This window comes from Lutra lutra, chromosome 8 (genome assembly GCF_902655055.1).
Source record: "Lutra lutra chromosome 8, mLutLut1.2, whole genome shotgun sequence".
In the NCBI taxonomy this organism is placed as follows: domain Eukaryota; kingdom Metazoa; phylum Chordata; class Mammalia; order Carnivora; family Mustelidae; genus Lutra; species Lutra lutra.
This window is the reverse complement of record NC_062285.1, coordinates 126,867,482-126,877,900: the sequence shown is the minus strand read 5'-3', so window position 1 is coordinate 126,877,900 and position 10,419 is coordinate 126,867,482. Positions and strand designations below refer to the sequence as shown.

The 10,419-nt window shown below is 41.1% G+C and overlaps 1 protein-coding gene across 1 annotated transcript in view; it reads left to right on the top strand.

Moving 5' to 3' along the window:
* The first annotated feature begins 169 nt into the window (after positions 1-169).
* Positions 170-10,419, top strand: part of LOC125107005 (putative tetratricopeptide repeat protein 41) — a 96,174-nt gene continuing 85,924 nt past the window's right edge. The window contains exon 1 of the mRNA XM_047741547.1: positions 170-513. The gene's annotated coding sequence lies outside the window, so the exon portion shown is untranslated. The remainder of the gene's footprint in view (positions 514-10,419) is intronic.

The following is a 10,419-nucleotide window of genomic DNA, read 5'->3' as shown; positions in this document are numbered from 1 at the left end:
GGGGGACGGGAAACACGAACCCACCAATGGTGCCGCACCACGCACCCCCTCTACCCAATGGGGACTCGTGGGGGGGACAGCAGTGTACCAATCAGAGCTGTCCAGGTGCGGTGCCCGATGCCCGAAGCGTGGCTCCCTCCGATTGGTCATCCGTAGTCTCTCATCTCCAATCAAATGACTCCGCGGGCCCTCTCACACGGGACCGCCCCTTTGCCTGGGTAGCTTTGGCCTCTCAAGGAAACGGCCCAATGAACGTCAGCACAGAAACACATCCCTCGTTTTGGAGAGGTCACAGAGGAACCACTTCCGGAACCTTGAGCACATTTATTCGGTGACCAGGGGAAACGGTAGTCATGGCAACGGTTCTTCGCTTCCTCCATCTATGCGTGGGGTCACGTTGGGAATGATACCCGCGCGCCTTTTCGCAGCCAACTTTCTCTTTGGCCGTGCATCCCGGAGAAGAGAAACACGTAAGAGGTTGAAAAACCCCGGAGTACTTTTTAGATGAAGGCGGTGAGGAACTACAGTTCCCGGCATGCAACGTACCGGGGTGGGGGGGGTACGCTGCGTTGCATGTTGGGAATCGTAGTCCTTGGCCTGTGGACGAGCTGCGTAGTTTATCTCTGCGGCATTTCCCACCGTGTCTTTGCTGTGATTATGTGCTGCGTGTTTTAGAACTTACGTCTTGTTCTGATTGTAGTAGAGGTCTGTATTTATTCCAGGACTCTCCAGGGTACACAGCCTATAGAAGCAGGTCTGGAAAGCTCCGACACCTTGGCCGCGGCCGCCCTGAGTTCGGGGGTCGGCCTCTCCGAGTCCGGACTCCGCCTCCGGCTGGTAAACCCGCATCTGGCTTCTCCTGCGTCACTTGGGGGCCGCCGGAGCCCTCGCTGCTTCTCTGATTAAAGTGGCCGGAACCTGCGGCCTTTCTGGTCTGGTTTGCAGGAGAGGATAGTGGGGCCTCTTCCCCCCCCCCCCCCCTTGAGGGAAACTGAGAGCAGCTTTGATGCCCTCAACTCCCTAAAGTTCAGAGTCGGTGACTGGCGGCCTTAGAACCTATCGTCCGGTGGAGAGCGTGTTCGTAAAGTTCTGTCTAGCACAAAAAAAGGGGGGAAAAAAAAAACCCTCGTTTCCCCGGCGCAGGAGGATACACCTGCAGATATTTGAAAGCAAAACCTGTGGGGCTGCAAATGAGTGTGCAGCTTTGTAACTTCATAGAAATACCTACTCAGCGTTTAGAAAGACACAAAGGACCAGGTGTCTTTCCGTCAAGGGAGGTCCCTCACCCTAAACTTGTGCCTTTGGAAATATTTTTTGTATCTATTTATCCTAGTCTTTACATACCTCTCCCCCTACCCCCAACTCCGACCTTGTTTCCAACAAAAAACACCCCCTTCCTTGTTGCTTCCCCCAGGAAAATGGAACTTTGAATTTGTTTGTAGATATGCCTTCGAATTCCTGAAAACAAGCTTTTCAGTGACAGGCTATCATAATCTTTTTGCAACTTCCCCTGTTTAGGTTTGCCAATCTTAATCTTGTGGTTGGTGTTTACACATTGTGGTGGTGACTTATTTACATCTGCTCAAATTACCAACATTTGTTACTAGTAAGCAAAGGTGCCTTACAAAGCTTTTTAAAAAATGCTTTTGTGCTTTATCTTTTTTTTTTTTTTTTAGAGTATACCAGGGTGAGAATTACATTCAGAAATCTCGAATAATTGGATTTTTTAAATATTTTAACTCTTTTTTTTTGTTTTCAGAAAAGATGAGTTCTTTCACTTTTCTGCATTTCACAATTCAACTTTTTCAGCTCTTTCTCTAGCTCTGAACAAGTAAGCAAAGTTCTGAAATTGCAAATTCTATCTTAACGGGTCAGTGGTGCTAGTTGGTGTTGCACCTGGGGGGAACTGAGAATGAGACATGTCCTCCAAAATAGAGCCAATGCTTGTGAGTAGATGTTTCACCGGATGATGGTGGGAATTTATGAGGCAGGCAGGATGTAAAACATAGACTGGCAGAAGATGGCCAGCTGTTGTCTGGCTTGGCTCTACCCCTTTAAGACAGGATCCCTATCTTTGCACCTTGTGCAAGGAAAGGACAGCTTATTCAGATCCCAGCCTCGCTTAATTCTCAACTGGGGTGTCCACCTCTTCTGACTTTTTACCCATTATTGATTCTCACTTCCCATCTTGGTCTGCTTCCTCTCGAACTTATACTCCAGGCTGTTACTAAACTCCCTCCCTTTGGATCTGATTTCCTTGCCTCCTAATTTTGGTTTTTCCCTTTGACACTGTATATCCATAGACACTATGGGAAACAACTACCTTTGGTATTGTTGGTAAGTCTCTTCTTGCAAGAGAAAATCATATAGACAAAGGGGTGCCATTACGGGCAAAGGTGTTGCTAACCTGGTAGACAGATGTAGTCCAGCAGTGAGGAGGCAGAGTGCAGACCCGGGAGATTAAGGCAGGAAAGCGCTTGGAATTAGGGAGCTTAAGGAATGGGAGTGAGCACCAAGGTGAATTTGTTAGCTGATTGGTTCATTCATTCATTCATTCATTCAATTCAGCAAGTGTTGATCTGGTACATGCCAGGGGTTATGCAAGGTGCTGGCTGTATAAGGGTGAGTGATATAGATGCGGTCTCTGTGCAGAGCTTGAACAGATAGTAACAGCAGAGTTGCATAAGTGCATGTATCTTATTTAAAGTGAAGCAAGGCTGTGAGGAATGACTGCAGAAGAGTATGAGGGGACTTTTTAGAGTGATGGAAGTGCTTTTGATCTTGATTTTGGTGGTGGTAAAAACACATGGCAGTAAAGGCTCTACACTTAAAGAAGAGTGGGATTTTGTTATATGTAAATTGTACCTTGATCAAAGTAAGTGATAGCAACTGTCATTCTAAACAGCAAAACACCAAAACCTGCTGCTTCAGTAGGAGTCAGGAACCAGACAGACATGCCTGGTTTTGTCAGTATTGTCCCACACTGTTTTGGAGGGTCTAAGACAAGAAAATGAAGTAATGGTCATTAATTTTAGGAAAGTCAGAGTCTTCTATTTTGGAATTCCTTCTCACTGGTGAAGTAACTGTATACGCTGGAAACCCAAGAGACCCTAGTTAGGGAGAAAACATTATAATAAGTATGAAAATCTGGTAAATTATTGACTGTACAATAAATATATAAACACCAATAGACTTGCTCTAATCTTGCAAAAAGCACACAGAAGTGGAAATTTCAAAGACTTCATGTAGGGGTACGTAGGTGGCTCAGTTGGTTAAGCGACCAACTCTTGATTTCAGCTCAGGTCTTGATCTCAGGGTCATGAATTTAAGCCCCACGTTGAGCTCCATGCTGGCCATGGAGCTTACTTAAATAAATAAATAAATAAATAAAATCCAGTTTAGAAGAGAATGAGAGCACCTGTGAGCACACACTAGGGATGCAGGAAACCTTTGCAGATTGAGCATCCAGAAAAATGCAACAAAAAGCCTAAGGTGTTTACCAGGCCTCCTCCCTGCTGGGCCCTGAATTCCAATTTTTGTCTTTCTAGAGACTGCTGCTTTTTAGCATTGTGCTTTCTTCCAAGAATATAGGTTCCGTGTGGTATAAGAATCAGCAAGTATTTTGAGGGGAAAAGCAACAGAGAATGTAGGGTTCACTTAGCAACGCTTCCTTTCTTTCTGGAATCTTGTCTCCTCAAATCCTGATGCCTTTAAACAAGTATCTTATCTGGCTTTTCTTCTTGTTCTGGCCTAAGGGTTGTCTGCTTCACATTGTCCATCATAGTAAATTATACAAGTAGATGTGGCTCTCCATGGGAGATACTGAATTCCGTGGTCCTATTTGAAGGCTTCAAGTAAAATTTAGAGAAGAGGGGCGCCTGGGTGGCTCAGTGGGTTAAGCCGCTGCCTTCGGCTCAGGTCATGATCCCAGGTCCTGGGTTCGAGCCCCACATCGGGCTTTCTGCTCAGCAGGGAGCCTGCTTCCTCCTCTCTCTCTGCCTGCCTCTCTGCCTACTTGTGATTTCTCTCTGTTAAATAAATAAATAAAATCTTTAAAAAAAAAAAATTTAGAGAAGACACTAAACAATCATGATTATTTTCTTTGATTAACTTTTAGGTGGTTTTTCATCAAGCAATTTATGTAATGTTTAATGTTTCCAAACTGTGGAACTTGTATTATTTTGGCTGTAGAACAATAAATGTGTTTCTGAATATTTAATGGGACTGTAGTTTTATCTTATTTTTGACTAGTTTTCGCTGTGAAATATTTGTAATCTTTGCCCTATACCCTGCCCCAGCTTACCCTGGGGTAAGCTTGAGAATTGCTTGAGAATTAACTTGCTTGAGAATTGATCTTGGATTTATAAAATGGTCACCTGCATTGGATAATAAAATCTCTGGGTGCTGTAACTTTCTTATACAATTAGAAAATTTAAGCCTTTTAAAAAAAAGATTTTATTTATTTATTATTTATTTACTTATTAAAGATTTTATTTACTTATTTGACAGAGATCACAAGTAGGCAGAGGCAGGCAGAGAGAGAGGAAGGGAAGCAGGCTCCCCGCTGAGCAGAGAGCCCGATGCAGGGCTCCATCCCAGAACCCTAGGATCATGACCTGAGCCAAAAGCAGAGGCTTTAACCCACTGAGCCACCCAGGCGCTCCTATTTATTTATTTATTTATTTGATAGAGCGCATGTGACAGCGCACAAGCAGAGGGAGCAGCAGAGGAAAAGGGAGATGCAGGCTCTAAACTGAGCAGGGAGCCCTTCTGGGGCCTTGATCCCGGGACCCTGGGATCATGACCTGAGCAGAAGGCAGTCATTTAGCCGACTGAGCCACACAGGTGCACCTACATCTGTTTTAAATTAAATTCACTTATAGTCTTGTAGTTTGTATTTTTTTTTCTACTAGTTAACAAATATCTCCCTAGAGTCTGCCTTAGAAAAATAGGTCAATTAAAAAATGTCTATCCAATTGTCTTCTATCAACTTTGGACACTAGCAGAGTGTAAAAGGAATTGAACTTTAAATAAGATTTGTTACATTTTAAGTTGTATGTAACAGGTGCATATTTTGCATGATCCAATTAGCCATGCTGATGATAATTTACATTAGGGACGAAATAGAGTTTTAGAACTGGAAGGGATCTTGGAAATCATGTAGTTCCCTTTCGGTTTAAAATGACAAACCGCATATATTTTCATGGTTTAAAAAAGTGCCCGGTTGGTACAGAGAAGTATAGGTCAAAGGTAGAAGTTTAGGTTTTTCCCACCTCATTGTTCCTATTCTCTAGAGGTCAGAACTGACAGAGGTTCCTTCCAGAGATTTGTTTGTATGTGTGCAAAGTACGTGTGTGTGGTAAAATTAAAGATGAAAATTTTGATTTTCTCTAAAGATACATGGAACAATACACATTAGCTTATTCCATTTAATACATCTTTGATGTCTCATTCTTTTTAATCTCTCCTATTTGATAGGCATTCGTATTGTTTCCAGTTGCTATTACAGTCAGTGCTGTGGGGAATGCTTTAATATGCACAGGTTTTTTATTTTTCTCTGGAAGATAAATATTTAGTTTTGGAATAGTTAGATCAAAGGGTATGTGCATTCAAAATTCTATGGGTATTTACCAATTAATCTGAAAAAACTATACCAATTTATCTCCCGTATGAAGCCTTCCCCCCCACCCCTCTTTTAAAAAAGCAGCTTAGGAAATTTGAGGTCCTGAGAAATTAAATGATGTAACTGAATTAGGTATTGGTGGGTCAAGGTAGAACTCATATTTTAAACATTTCTTACATTGTTCTAGCCACTGCATACCTCTTGACTACTTTTTAAAAGATTTTTAAATGCTTTTTTAAAAAAAGAAATTTTATTGTTTTATGATTTTAAAAGTCATGAATGTGTATTATTAAAAAAATTGAAAATTAAATAAAGGGTGAAGGAAGATGGGGTGCCTGGGTGGCTCAGATCAAGACCTGCCTTCCGCTCAGGTCTTGATCCTGGAGTCCTGGGATTGAGTCCCACGTTGCGCTCCCTGCTTGGCAGGGAGTCTGCTTCTCCCTCTGACCTTTCCCCTCTCATGCTCTCTCACTCTCTCTCTCTCTCAAGTAAATAAAATAAAATAAATCTTTAAAAAAAAGGTCAAGGAAGAAAATTAAAATAAGAAATGCCTTAATAAGATAAATCACTATAGACATCTTATTGTCCGCATTAAAACTTAACATGTATTTTTAAGTTAAAATTAGAATCACATAATAATACTGTTTTGAAACCTTTTCACTTGTCAATATACGGTAAACTTTTGCCCATATAAGCATTTTTTAAAAAGATTTTATTTATTTGATAGAAAGATACACAGTGTGTGTGTGGGGGGGGCACAAGTGGGGGGAGTGGGAGAGGGAGAAGCAGGCTTCCCGCTGAGTAGGGAGCCTGACATGGGGCTTGATCCCAGGACCCTGGGATCATGACCTGAGCTCTGAGCCAAAGGCAGATGCTGAACAACTGAGCCACCATGTGAGATTCCTCCATATAAACATTTTTACAAGTTATCTCTTAATGGATATACAGTGTTTCACGTTATGACTAGACTGTGATGGTCCAATTTATTATTGTTAGGTCTTTCGTTTATCACCAATTTTTAAACCATCATAAATATTGCTACAGTGAAAATCCTTATTGATAAATCCTTACATACAAGATGATTTTTTAAAATTGGAATGCTTGGTAAAAAAAAATACGACTTGTTTTGGAAGGATTTTGACAGTAAAAATTGCCCTCTGGAAAAGTTGTACCAATTTACATTTCCACCATTGACATTTTAAGCATTAGAAGCTTAAAAAAATCTGGGGCTGTCCAGGGTAAACTTACCAAAGTTAGAACCTGTGGTCATTGTGAGTGGGGAGCAGGGGGTGTGGCATTTGAATATAGAAATTTCTAAGCCTTAAAATATTGAGAGAAATTTCTTTAAAAGGTCAGAGGAACTTTTGACCCATTAATAGGTACTTTCATCTTTTAGTTATAAAGTACAGTGATATATGGAGTAATGCTGTTGAGCCTGTGCTATATCACAAAATATGAAGGCAAACATTTGCGGTAAAGGTCATATTGCAGTTGACAACAATAGGAATAACAAACACTGAGGGCTTAGTATGGACCTTGTAGATTATAAATAAGTTAAACAGTGATCACTTGCTTAAAAAATCTGTTGGGCAGGATATTTCTTTTTTTTTTTCTTCTTCTTAAAGATTTTATTCATTTATTTGACACAGAGATCACAAGCAGGCAGAGAGACAGAGAAAAGGGAGGGGAGCAGAGAGCCTGATGCGGGGCTCCATCCCAGGACCCTGAGATCATGACCTGAGCCTAAGGCAGAGGCTAAACCCACTGAGCCCCTCAGGCGGGCAGGATATTTCTTTATGAGAAGTCCATTTTAACAGTGTTAAAACAAATTTTAGCACAATTAGCTGCTTATTATGCTTATTATGCTAAGTCTCATTTAATCCCGTCATGGATGTGGTCATCCTTTCCAGATCTACAGGTGTCACGGTCAGTTTGATGCAGGGTTTATGGGACTCAATCTCCAAGAGTGTACCCACTCTGATCAATGCCCCTTACTGCTATCAGATGGGCCAGGGACAGATATTAAATAACTTTGGATCCCTGGTGTACATGTTGGGGCTTTCAATTCTGCTTCAGTCTTTTTGATTAGGCCAAGAGAAAGTTAGTTTGGTACAAGTTTGTCTTAAATGTCTCTCTAGTAAGTACATGTTAATCTATTCAGTAAAAAGAGAAGTATATCTAACTAGAATTTTTTTCACACTGTTTGCTTTTTAAGGCATTTATTTTTATGGCTACCATCTATTTGTGGCATATGATAAGGATTTTACACTTATGGTAATAATGAAGCTTCTGGTTACAATTCTTTTTTGTACTAAATTGTTTTAACAATTAAAAGTCACGTCTTTTCTATATTTTCCTTCCACTCAAAAATAACTCCTTCCATTTAGGTTCCTTCTTCTCCCCCCTCCCCTGTCTTAATCCCCTTTTCCAGCAAAAACTGGGAAGGCTCATTATTAGCAATTGTGGAGCAAGGCGTGGATATTATTTTTTATTTTATTTTATCTTTTTAAAAGATTTTTTTAAAAAAGATTTTTATTTATTTGTTTGAGAGAGAGAGGATGCTTGTGAGAATGAGGTGGGGGAGGGAGAAGGAGGGGCAGAGGGAGATGACAGCAGACTTCCCACTGAGCAGGGAGCCTGACGTGGAGCTCAATCCCAGGACCCTGAGATCAAGACCTGAGCCAAAGATAGATTTTTTTTTTAAGGTTTTATTTATTTATTTGACAGAGATCACAAGCAGGCAGAGAGGCAGGCAGAGAGAGGGGGAAGCAGGCTCCCCGATGAGTAGAGAGCCCGATGCGGGGCTCGATCCCAGGACCCTGGGATCATGACCTGTGCCGAAGGCAGAGGCTTTAACGCACTGAGCCATCCAGGCGCCCCCAAAGACAGATATTTAATGGACTGAACCACCGAGGCACCCCTAAGATTTTATTTTTAAGCAAATTCTACACCCAGAATGGGGCTCGAACCTACAACCCCGCGACCAAGAGTTGCACACCCCACCAACTGAGCCAGCCAGGTGAGCCAGCCAGGAAATAGACACGCCATAATCTGCTATAATTAGCCATTCTGACACAGCTACCATACCATTATTCTTCCCTGTTTTTTTCTCATGGGCATTTTTTCTAATGATTATAGTTAACATTCATTGAATATTTGTTATAGGTGCTATTCTTAACATTTTGCCTCTAATAACGTGTTTGATCTTCTTTACTATTCTATGATATAGATAGCATTATCCCTATTTTGCAGATGAGGAAACTGAAGCATGGTGAGATTAAGAAATTTACTAGAAGAACTTGAATCCAGGGAATTGGGCTTCTGAGCTTGGACCTTTCACAACTTTACTGTGCTGTTTCCCATACTTAGCTGTGTTTTGTTGACACTGTTATTATTATGGCCTATAGGTTTTTTTTCCTTTTTAACTAACCCTTATAAGTATTTTCCTCTTGCTAGTTCTCAGACTTTTTAAGAAATAACTTTATCTCAGTATAATTTACATAAAATTTAAATGCACCCATTTTAAATATGTTCAGTTGATAAATTTTAATGCCTGCCTATACCTAACCACCACTATAATTAAAATTCCCGGGGTGCCTGAGTGGCTCAGTAAATTAAATGTCTACTTTCATCGGGTCATGATTTCAGGGTCCTGGGATTGAGCCCCACATCGAGCCCTACATTAGGCTCCCTCTACCTCTTCCCTCTGCTCGTGCTCTCTTTCTCTTTCTTGTAAATAAATAAAATCTTTTTAAAAAATTTCCATTGCCCTAAAGAGTTCCTTCACGACCCTTTCAAGTTATTTCCTTCCCCACCCTCCACCAGACAAGCAGTAATCTGCTTTCTATTACTGATTTTTCTTTTTTACTTCCTTTTCCACCCACAAATTTAGAAATTTGAAAATGTAATGTTTAATTCCCAGAGTTTGTGAATTTTTCAGGATCTTTCTATTAGTTTCTAATTAATTTAACCACTGTGGTTAAAGAGCACACTTTATATGGTTTCAATTCTTTCAGACTTGCTGAGTTTTGGCTTGTGGCCCAGAATGGAGGTCAGTGAACATCATTTAAAGGGCCAGATAGAAAATATTTCAGGCTTTGTACTCAATACCTGCACACAGGCTCAACTTCTCAACTCTGCTGTTGTAGCACAAAATACATAATATATGAATGGGAGTGTTGAAATCTCTAACTATCTTAAGGGTCTGTCTGTTTCTCCTTTCATTTCTGCCAATTTTTTTAAAAAAAGATTTTATTTATTTATTTGACAGATAGCGATCACAAGCAGGCAGAGAGGCAGGCAGAGAGAAAGAGGAGAAAGCAGGCTCCCTGCTGAGCAGAGAGCCTGATGTGGGGCTCCATCCCAGAACCCTGGGATCATGACCTGAGCCAAAGGCAGAGGCCTTAAACCGCTGAGCCACCCAGGCGCCCCTCTGCCAGTTTTTGCTTTATGTATTTTGGAGCTGTGTTGTTAGGTGCATACACTCTTAGGATTGTTATGTCTTCTTGGTGGACTGACTGCTTTATCATTATGTAATGTCACTCCTAGTCTAGTAACACCCTTTGTTCCAAAGTATTCTTTTCCTGACAAACTTCTCTAGTTCGCAGGATTCATACTCCCATACTGCCTGAGGTCTGTTTAATATATTTTGTCCAGTGTTCTAATTTTCTGAAGAGGATAGGTAAGTCTAGTCCCTATTATTCTATCATGGCTACAAGCAGAAGTCCATAACTGTCTTTTTTTTTTTTTTCCCCTGTCTTTTTAACAGATATACAAGCTGCCACCTGTGGTTGTAC